Raw genomic sequence first — 11,296 nt, 5'->3', positions numbered from 1 at the left:
AGCGACAGAACCGTTGAGGATGCAGACCCTCAGGAGTGAAGGTCGGGGGCCCTTCACCAGGTAAGGAATTCTGGTCAGCTAAGGTGCTGGCAGAGGGCAGAAGGAATACGGAGTGGTTAGTGGAAGAAGGAAGTTACAAGTGACAACTGTGGTTTAGGGACCAATTGTAGAAACGAGAGCTGAAGCAACCAGTTAGGGTGCCATAGACAACTGGCCTGAGTCTAGGATTTGTGATGAGGGGTTAGAATGGCTGTAAATATAAAACTGGACTCTAGTTTATGGAGTATCTATGAATGTCTGTCTAGGTTATGTTTGTACCCCCCAAATTCCTCACCCTGTAGGTCAATGCATTCTGAACTCTATGAGGGATACTGTTGCCCCCCACTGGAGAACCAGCGATGGGCTCAGCTTGGGGGAAGCAGGAGGCAGTGTCAAGAAAAGAGCCCCTGTATTCCCGGGGTCATCTGAGCCAGGGCTCCCCCGTCTGGCCCTTTGAACAAGCCTCCTCCTCACTGACTGCAAAAAGACGGATCAAGCAATTCTGGATCACTGAAATCTAGTACCTACCGCTTAGCGTTGTTTTGAGAATGTGTGTGCTGACTCCCGTACAGTATTTAGCGTGATTCCTGACCTTGATGTGCTCTCAGTAAATCTCAGCCATTATTACTGAAATCCCGGAGAATGGTTTTGCTGGGAGACAAGTCCCAACAGAAAGCTCCAGGTAAAAAAAGAGAAAACGGGCCAGGACAAAAAAAAAAAATCCTGTGCTTAGTAGGGAGCTGTTGGACAGAATTGGGGGAAGGAGCCGAGGCTATAAAGGTACCTTTACACCCGCCTTTTCAATCTCCTGTGAAACCTCGCCACGACGCTGGCCTTCCCTCGCGGTGTGGCTTCGTCCTCCCCTTCCTCCCTGCCGTCCACCTTGACTGTGAAGGGACCAGACGCCACACGGTTCCCCCCAGGCCCAGCCCTGCTTCAGGCAGGCCTGCTGGGGCTCAGAATAGCCCAGCTGCTGTCTCAGCAGATGGCCAGGCTAATTTTAGCCATGTGGTACTCACCCAGGGACCAGGCTGGGCCTTTTAGATTTGAATGAGCCAGTGTGCAACTTCGGTTTGGAGCCAATAACAAAGCTTTGAGTTGTTATGATCTATGTGTCTGCCTAGCACTTTACAGGCATTCCAGAAATATAATTTTTAAAGGATTTTGTTTCTCTGAACTGACAAGAGGCCAAACTATAGAGCCAGCAGGCAGTCAAGCCTGTGGGGTGCTGGGAACAAGCCAAGAGACCGCATGCTGTTGGAGGGTGGTGAGAAGCAGACAGTGACTCCGGCTCCTGCCTGGCTCCCCTGATAACAGGCAGACGGCGGGTCCTCAGTATCCTGGGCACACTTACTTCTCATCACTCTCTTTGTCACGTGAAAGAAGAAAGCCAGCATCTTAGCTTCCCGGTTGGTCCTCTGAACCACTTCTGAGTGATGGGCTGCATTTTGATGCTATAGAAGGACTGGGATCAGGAAGAAATTAACCACAGATGCCGAGAACCAACTTTGGCACTTTCATATGCAGTCCCTCATGACAACATAGCACGAAGTAGCAGATGCAGAAACTGAGGCTCAGAGAGCTAAGAGACGCTGACCATGGTCCCAACACAGGTTGGAATTGAGCAGGTGGAGAACCTGTATTTTCCAGTCTGATGCTTCTTTCTCATCATCCCCGATATATGTAGACGGCCTTTCGTACAAATTCTCCCAGAAAGTTAAGAGACAGGCCGACGTGGCTTGGAGACCTGTTCCAGCCTGCCTTTGTCTTTCTCCAGGCTGATGACTGGTCACTGAAGGAAGCTGAGACCAGAGAAGACGGCAGTAGAATGAGAAGACCAGACTCTAGTTCACAGCTTCATAAGCTAGGTCCGTGAACTCTCAGAAGATGCTCAGTGGTCATCAGGGAATCCACTGTGTCAACAGCTGCTTTCAGCTACAAGCAAAGGAAGCCCTACCAACAGCAGCTCCAACAATAAGGACACGTTATCTCTGTGACAGGAAGTGGACAGTGGCAGGATTGGTGAATTGAGCTCTGTATTTCCCTTGGCTTTCCCTTCACAGTTGCAAGATGGCAGATAGACTCAGCGTCAACATCCGAAGGCAGGAAAGAGGGAGAAAGGCCCCCTCATCCTTCTCTTTTTACCAGAAAGAGAAACTTCTCCACTGCTCCCAGTAGACCTGTCTTCCAGTCTCACTGGCCAGGGTTGGGACACACGCCCATGCCCCACTTGCAAGGGAGGTTGGACACGGAATATCTGGCATCTTCAGCCTGTTTAGGGGGAGGTGGGCTCTACCAGCAAGGACGAAGGGGGTCGAGAATGGTGGCTGAGTGCATGTCACCCCCGGAAAGTCTCTGCAGAAGTGTAGGCCCAGGCACACTTCCTTCTAGGCAGTGGGTCCATAGAACCCATCAGTTCTCAGCGGTCCATGAGTGCAAGGACCTTCAGAACCGCAGCTGTAGAGAACCACTGAGGCTCCCTCAGCTGCTCTAACTTTCTGTGATTTTTGTGAAGAAGGATGTAAACCATCAGGGAAATAGAAACAGTTGCCCAGAATAGATTAAATGGCGGTACTTAGTGCTAATCTCACAGTCAGGCTTCGATGACACTGCTGAGGTCATTGTCACACACCCCAGGACAACCAAGCTCTTCTTTTTTTCCTCAGCTTGTTTTTTTGCTGTGAACTCCAGTGTCTTTGCCCAGCACATGGTCCTGCCCTGCTTGTCTGGGGTCGAAAGCCTTGCCTGAGCAGTTACTGGATTCCAATTGTACTGGTGGTGATTCCATTTCTTCTTGAGGTGGCAGCCACTGTGGTGCCCAGGACACCAGGAAACAGCTCCAACTGGCTGTGACAATCTCTGAGGAGACCTCCCAGGAAGAGGTTAGCAGCTACCTAAGAACAAGTGCCGGGTGGGCCACAGCACTGAGCCCGGGCATTGAACCACAGCCTGGTCTCCTTGGGCTCCTCCCGCATTATCCCCAATTCAGGGACCATCTCCAGGCAGGCCCTGGCTGGTGACAAGGACTGAGGAAACACATGTTAACACCCCTGCCAAACTAAGGGATGCTTGACAAAACGCATCTTATCTACATTACGTTGAACAAGCACAACTTGTGATCAAAACCATTTCTTCTTCTCCCGCTGCCCTTTTAAAATTGCTCAGCGAGGGAATCTTTCTCCTACCACTGGAAGAAAATTCTGCAGGCAGGCCCTGTGACTCTTCCCTTCTGCAAAGACAGATGGTCCTTCACGCCCCACGGTGCCTCTAAGCTTCAAACACAGTTTGAACTCAGCAGTTGGAATGCGCAGTCCAAGACGACAAGCCAATCTCTGAACTTGACTTAGCATCAGCGGGTCTCCCGCCCTTGGCTCAGTTGAGCCTGCTTAGGCTGGAGGCCTGCGGCGGGAAAGGGATGAGATTGCTCTCTCTATCTCAGCCTGTCCTCTTCCTGCTTGAGTTTCTAGCCTGTAGGGGAAGGGGGCAAAGGCTGGACATGGGAAAGGTCTCCCCCACAGTGGCATCTGGTTAATGTGGCTCTGGCAGGTATGTGACACTGGCTCTTTCTTAGGGTGCTTTCATCAGTTTTTCAAGGGATCCCTGCTGGGCCCCTCGAACCTGACAAGTGTGTGTCTATTGTGGGGTCAACCATGCAGGTCTTAGCAATCAAGCATTCACCTCCAGCTTCCTGCTGCCAGGCTTCCTCGCCCCCGGGCAGCCCCACTGGACAGAACCCAAGAGGACCCCTCGCTGCGCTCCCCCGGGTCTACATGAGTCACCCACACCTCCCTTGCCCTGACCATCTCTAGGAGCTGGGCCAGTCCCGGTGCAGTGGCACTCTTCCATCACTCCTGCAAAGCAATCAGTCAGTCAGTCCTGTGTCTTTCCCAAGTGGGAGACAGACCCCGGTCCACCATGCCCCCAGCTGAGGAGTTACAGAGAAACTCTCCAAGGAGACAAGCCACCCACTTCCCCTTCGTAGGGGAAGACGACGGGCCCTTGGCACAGCCTTCCTCTAAGACAGCCTCCTTATGAAATGCTCTCTCTGCACGCTGACCCCCTTGTATATCCCCGACCTGGCCAAAGGTTCTAAGAGTCATAGAACTCTTCTCAGACTGTTTCCTTTTCACACTATTGAATTTTGAAGTCTCCATCAGAACTTCAATCTTAACATCCATTTGCACACTCATTTTACCCTCACACCAACCCTATGAGATAGATATTATTATCCATAGTCTACATATGGGAAACTGAGGCACACTAAGGCTAAGTGACTTGCCCAAGGCCATAGAGCTAGTAGACGACTATTCTAGATGTGGCTTTCATTGCCTGAGTTCTGCACAAATCCTCTGAATGAGTGGACTGAATATAAACCCCCTTCACCTAACCCAAGGCCAGTGGCAGATGACCAATGTGTTCAGTAATTTGTACAAAGAAAAAAATCATTGCACCTCCAAGGAATCTTTTGGGAGTGATGGAAACGTGTATCTTGAGTGAAGTCAAAGTCATTGAGTTGCACACTTTAAATAGATGTAGTTTATTTTAAGTTACATTTCAGTAAAGTTGATTTTAAAATACCAACAGATTAAATAATAATTATAACCCCTTGCGCCTCAGTGGTGAAAACTAGAGCTGAGATGTCATTACGTAGACCTGGAATTGGGGCCACGTTGGACTCTGCATGATGAGCTGCGTGATGAGTCATTAAAGGGAAGAGAGGTGCCTAGCAGATTTCCAGACAAGCTAAGAAGAGGAGACCATGGGGCCCCCACCCCAAGGGGAAGAGAAGACTTCAGCTCCTGACTTCCTCCTACGTCCCACTTCCTATTTCCCACAGGGCCTGATCCTATTTCCTTCCATTGGATCCCCAAGGTCTCCATAACTTTATCCTAAGGCTCCTCTTTTCTTGAGCCATTCCAAGTGGGCATCTGTTCCTCAATCCAAGAGCCTTGACAACACGTGCAGCTGGGAGACCCAAGTTCAGGCTCTTGGGCCCGAATCTCTGCTTGTGTTCCTGTCACGTTTTTGCTGGGCTGGTAGATGGGGCATGAGGCTGTCCCTCTTTTTCTGGAGCCTGTATACACATCCAGGAACCCTGATATCTGACAAGCTCACCCTCACATCCCTACAAACAGCCACCAGGGACTCTTGGGAAAAGGGGCAGTGAACAGGGAAGTTTATGATGGCCATCTGAGGCCAGACACACTCAGCAGACAAGTGTGCTTCTGCTCAGACAAATGAGGCAGAGAGAAGCCACAGAGACTAACAAAGCAGGTGGGAGCATCTGAGCCTGCTCTGAACCAGGGGACAAGAGGGACAGAGCCACTGACACCTCTGAATGAAGCAAGCCGAACATGGTGAGCCCACAATCCGAAGCCCAAGGGGTGAGAACATGGACCCGAGCCAGACTGCCTGGGCTTGAATCCTGGCTCTTCCAGCTGTGAGACCTTGGACAGGTTACTGAACCTCTCTGTGTCTCTTATTCTCTATCTAGAAAGTGGGGATTGCAGGACCTACTCATGGAGTTGTACTGAGGACTTATGGGTAATTGCTATCTCTTTAGTTTTCATGAGTTAATAGGTGTGAAGTACTTAGGTCAGTGCCTGGTGCACAGTTGGTGACCTGTGTGGCCACAGCTGCAAGGACCACACGGCTTTGGAAAGTCTGACGGTCAACCCTGAGCTCTTCCCACCCCAGCCCCAAACACCCCTCCTCTCAGCTCCTCTGTCGATTTTTTTTTTCCTGAGCAAGATTGGCCCTGAGCTAACATCTGTTGCCAATCTTCCTCTTTTTGCTTCAGGAAGATTCACCCTGAGCTAACATCTGTGCCAGTCTTCCTCTGTTTTGTATGTGGGTCGCCACCACAGCATGGCTGATGCGTGGTGTAGGTCCACCCTACACGCTTTTCTGACTGGGAAGTTGGGTTTTGTAGAGGAAAAGTTCCACTTGGTCAAAGGTAGATTCTGAGGGGAGGGAATCAGTGAGTCTGCCGGCTGATTAAGGATAAGGGAGAAGGATCTGTGGAGCCGGCGTCCCTGCTATGAGAACGTGGTAAAGTTCTGGAACCTCGGGAACTTCCCCACGTTGGCCCTGACTGTTAACAGTTGCCTGCTCCCATAACGATTAGCAGGAAAACTCTTGCAATGCAAAAGGGTCTATTTGTTTGCCTTTAAGAGCAGCGAGAAAGAGGGAAGCACGGCAGCCTGGGCTCCGTCCTCATCCTCCAAGGGGTAGAGGGGCAAAGCCGGCTCAAGGCCTCCCGCAGAGGGGAGAAGGCTGGGGGCGGGCCTGACCCACGAGGCTGTGGGCCTGAGCAGTGGGAAGCCCAGGACGGCGTCTCCAGCAAAACTGCCCTTCACATTATAAATCCCACGTCCTAAGTGACCCCCGAGAAGGCTGGTTAAAACCCAGGATCTCCCCCTTTAGGGTGCCATGTGTCCAGTTAACCCGCCAGGCCCCACGGTGCTCCCTCCTTCTCTCTCCCGTTCAGTGATGAATGGTCTCCGCCGCGAGGACACACAGAGGTTAATTTCCCGTGTATGAGGGGTCAACGGGTGGTACCTGCTCCCCAGGAGTGGGCTCATCGTTCATTTTCCATGGCGCCTTCATGCCACAAACGCTGTCCACTCCCATCCACAGAGGGCCTGTGGAGGGAGGCCCCTCCAACAGACAGGCAGACAGATGCGGTTTTGCCAGCACCTCCCATTAACACTCAGCTCTCTGCTGGCGGTGCCTGAGCCTGAGTGCTCTCTCCCCAGCCCTGCCTGTTCCAAAGGAGATCAAAGGGGCGGCAAGAAGTAAAATCAGGAGCATTTCCAGGCCAGGAGAAACACCTGGACCCTGTTTTTAAAAACCCTTTGCTCCGCTGATAATTTGCCCCAAGTGCTCAGCTGAGGCATTTCAAGGGCGGGTAACCAAGCACATTAGAATTTTTCACCTTTGATCCATCAAAGCACTAGGTTGAGAAAGCCATTTTATATCCAGAAGCCTGTGAGCACTTCCCTCTCTGTTTTAAAAACAGAAAATCATTACCAAGAAAAACCATTTTGTAGAAAATCTTGAAAAACACCTAAGTAAAAAAATTAAATATATTCTGTTCTTTCTCGTTCCAAGAACCCTCTTGGAACCACCATCTTGGAAATTGCTGGTATTTAATGGAAAGCAAATAAATTAATGGACTGAACTTAAATAGGGTGTCAGGGAATGGGTGAATGGATCTGAGCACATGCCCTAACCCGCTGTCCTTCATTTTCTCTGACTGGACAGTGAGAACCTCCTTTACTCGCAACATTAACAGTCCTGCTTGTATTATGTCTCATGGTGAGGGAGGTCTTGAGACCTCAGCCAGTCTTTCCCTTGAGGTGGAGTCTCAACTTGCCAGTCTGTAAATATCAGTGGCTCGGCACCTCCGTTCTGCTCTAGAATGAAACACAGGGACACAGTAAGTTGCAAGGATCTTGGACTGAAAACCCAGAAGGAGGTAAGGAAAGGGATAATGTGAAAGCAGCGGCTTGAACTACAGTTGGGGTGGAATCCTGAGGTTTTTGTTGTTTTGTGGTGTTGCTGGTTTTTACCTGTCCTGGCAGATTTGCTGATCATGAGTTATTACATTACACCTGTTGGAGCTGGGAGGAACCGGAGGGGGCTACTGAACTTAGGGATTCCATGGAGGGGCTGCAGAATCTGTGAAACCTCAGCTTTGACATGTAAAATTTTGTTGAACGTGGGTGTGTCGGTTTTAAAATACGTCCACAAATTCTTGGATAATTCTCCCCTCAAAGAGTGGAAGCAAATTCCTCTCCCTTTTGGTTTAGACTGTATTCAGTGACTGGCTTCTAGCAAATAGGTCATAAAAGGCATTGTGGCTTCCTCCTTGCCCTCTCTAGTTTGCTCTGGGGGAAGCCAGCTGCTGTATTGTGAGGACACCAGGAGCCCTCACCAGCCACATGAATGAGCCATCTCGGCAAGAGATCCTCCAAACCCAGTCAGGCCTGTGGGTCAGAGTTTCTCAACCTGGGCGCTGTTAACATTTGGGGCTGGATCATTTGGGGGCGGGGGGCTCTCCGGTGCACTGTGGGAGATTTAACAGCATCCCTGGCCTCCAATCACTAGACGCCAATAGCACACACACACACACCCTTAGTGACAATCAAAAATGTCTCCAGACGTTGCCAAATGTCCCCTGGGGGGCAAAGTCATCCCCAGTTGCGTTACATCCCCTGCGTTACATGACTACAACCCTGCTCGACATCTTAACTTTAACCTCATGAGCCAGAATCACCCAGCTAAGCTGCTTCCGTATCCCTGACCCACAGAAACTGTGAGGTAATAAGCCACTAAGTTCTTGGGGTGATTTATTACGCAGCCATAAATAATCAATTCAATGGGCGTGTGAATTTTTCAGAGGAAAAGAAGAGTCCTTACCTTTCTTCAGATTCTCAAGGAATTCCTGACCCTAAAAGGCTTAAGAACCCTGGATCTAGCCCAGCCTCCTAGCCAATGTAAAATCCTTTCCACAACATCCTGGAGTGTTATTCAAATCAACACTGCTTGACTGTTTCCAGCATTCCTACCTCATAAGGTCGCTCAGTTCATTATTAAAAAATTTGACTTGTACTGAGCCAAAATCTGCTACCTAACTCCCGCCTGTGTGGCTGGGGCCTGTGTTTGTTCGGATTTCCCTTCCCGGCTCCTCAATCCCTATCAAAATGTAGCTTTTCTGTGCCCTTCTTCTTCTTTTTTTTTTTCTTCTTTAAGATCCTTGTTAACTAGTGAACTTGCTATTCTGAAAATTATCAGCTAGCAAGAGAATGCATATTCTGTTTGGCACTTCTGGAAATACAAGTGTCAGGCTAATTGGTGCCATGAGTGGTCCCTGCTGGTGGAGGTCCCCACGTGTGTTCAGGGCTTTAGCCAATTGCTGCTCCGTTCTCTCCAGATCCCTTGAGGTCACGGACGGGCTTCAACCAACTGACTGTTTGTTCCTGTCAGTCAGCTCCCTTGGGCTGCAATGATGTTTATGATTTCCTTCACAAAGTCAGAGGACTCCCACCAACCCCTGACCCACCTGTTGATCCTCCTTTCCTGGACTGTTCCTTGGAGGCCTCTTTAGTCTCTGTTGAAATCCAACATGATATTTTTCCTTTGCTACTTTGAAATGGATCCAGCCCTATTACTTCTAAAGCCAGCCATTGGGGGTCAGAACTACTTGCCAGAAACAAAATCGATGCAGAAAGAAAGGCCATGGAGGAATGAACCTCACTCTTTCCAGAAGTCACTCCACAAAGGAGAATGCATAGGATACTCATTGGCTGAGAGCTTATGGAGTAGAAGGCACTTGCTCATGCTCATTGGCTCAGGGTGCACAGCACAGCTTGTCTCACTAGCTCTCATTGGCTGAGAGCTTATGGAGTAGAAGGCACTTGCTGGTGCTCATTGGCTCAGGGTGCACAGCACAGCTTGCCTCACTAGATCTCATTGGCTGAGAGCTCATTCAGTAGAAGGAACTTGCTCGTGCTCATTGGCTCAGGGTTCACAGTACAGCCTTCTCTCATTGGCTAAAACTGCATGCATGAACAGTACTCTCAACAGAGGAAAGAAAGTTATTAACAAAGTACTGTAAAGAATTGTGTTGGTTTTCTTCTTCTTTTAAAGAAAAAGCTTTCTAAAGTCAAATAACCTTAAAATAAATTAGTGCCAGGCAGGCTGCTGTTATATAAGGGTATGCACAAATATTCCCTTTCCTAGTTAGACAATAGACTAACCAAATTAAAAGCATTTGTCTCCTGGAAAGCCATAAAGATTTAATCTAATGATAGAACTTTTAGATGCCTTCTACTGTTTTTGGCCACCCCTGATAAACTTCATAAACTATTAAAAGCAGTTGGTATGTTTACCTGTGCGTTTCCCTCTTTCAGACTGAGGTCCTGGTAAGTAGGACCCATGTCCTGTTTATCTTTGTATTCTTCAGGCCTCCATGTACAGTTAAAGAGTTTGTACACTGCACAAGGATACCCAGCCAAGGGAGTGAATGAGAGCTAGAATCCAGCCTGCTCTTTCCTAATCAAGCTCCATGCCCTGGGGTTGTGCCTGCCCAGAGGAGGATACTTCTATTTTATCTGAACTACAACTGCTTCTCATTCCCTAGCAGTGCCCTCTGACTTCTCACCTCCTGAACACTGTGGGAGCCCAATAAATGTTTGTTGAAAGAGGAAATGAATCAAGGAAAGAACGGACATACTTTGCTTTCAATGGAGGTGAATGGGCGAGGCGGCGCTATTTTTTTTGCCAGCCGAGTAATCATTCCTCTCCTTCAGGGCCCCATATTTTTTTCTGATAATCATCCCTCTCTCACTCCCCCTCACTCAACTCGGGGTAGATCCTGAGGAGTCTAAGCCAGTGTTTCTCAATCTTGGCTACACATTAGAAGCACCTGGGGAGATTTTAAAAGTCCTACGCCCAGGGCTCATCCCAGACCAATTCAAGTGGACGGTGAGGGGGTGGGCATCAGCTGTCAGCGGTTTTTAAGCTTGCCAGGTGATTGCACATACACGTGGCAGCTGGTTGATAACCTGACACCACTGGTCTAAGCCGATCATGGTGGTTCCATTCCCCTCGCTGGCACATCGGTTGGGAAAGAGCACGTGGCCCAATTCCGGCCAATGAGGCATGAGGGGAAGTCTGCCGTGGGCTTTTGGAAAAGAGATCCTCACTGATAAGAAGTAAAAGTGGCTCTTTCCCCTGGGCGTTCTGCTGTCTGGATGCCCAGACGTGCTGTAACCCTCAGTCACCATGAAAGGAGCTCTCTCCAGGATAAGCTGCTGTGCTGAGAAAGGCGGGGTGAGGAGAGAGAAGGGACCCAGGTCCCTGATTGCCTCCCTGAACTGCACATCCACCAGCCTGAAGCTGCCCCCCTCCGGGAGTCTCATTACCTGAGATGATACCTTTTTTTTTTTTTTTTTTGGTGAGGAAGATTGGCCCTGAGCTAACATCTGTGCCAGTCCTCCTCTATTTTTTATATATGGGACGCCGCCACAGCATGGCTTGACAAGCAGTGTGTAGGTCCATGCCCAGGATACGAACCCACGAACCCTGGGCCGCAGAAGTGGGGCATGCAAACTTAACCACTACACCACTGGCCAGCCCCCCGATACCATTTCTTTAGTGTTTAAACTCATTCAAGTGAAGGTATTCTATTACTCAGTTTATTACCATCATAACTGATACAGTTAAGAATTCTCAATATATAAAGGACTCA

This window comes from Ceratotherium simum, chromosome 36 (genome assembly GCF_057802395.1).
Source record: "Ceratotherium simum simum isolate JZ-2026a chromosome 36, ASM5780239v1, whole genome shotgun sequence".
In the NCBI taxonomy this organism is placed as follows: domain Eukaryota; kingdom Metazoa; phylum Chordata; class Mammalia; order Perissodactyla; family Rhinocerotidae; genus Ceratotherium; species Ceratotherium simum.
This window is presented reverse-complemented; position numbering follows the sequence as displayed.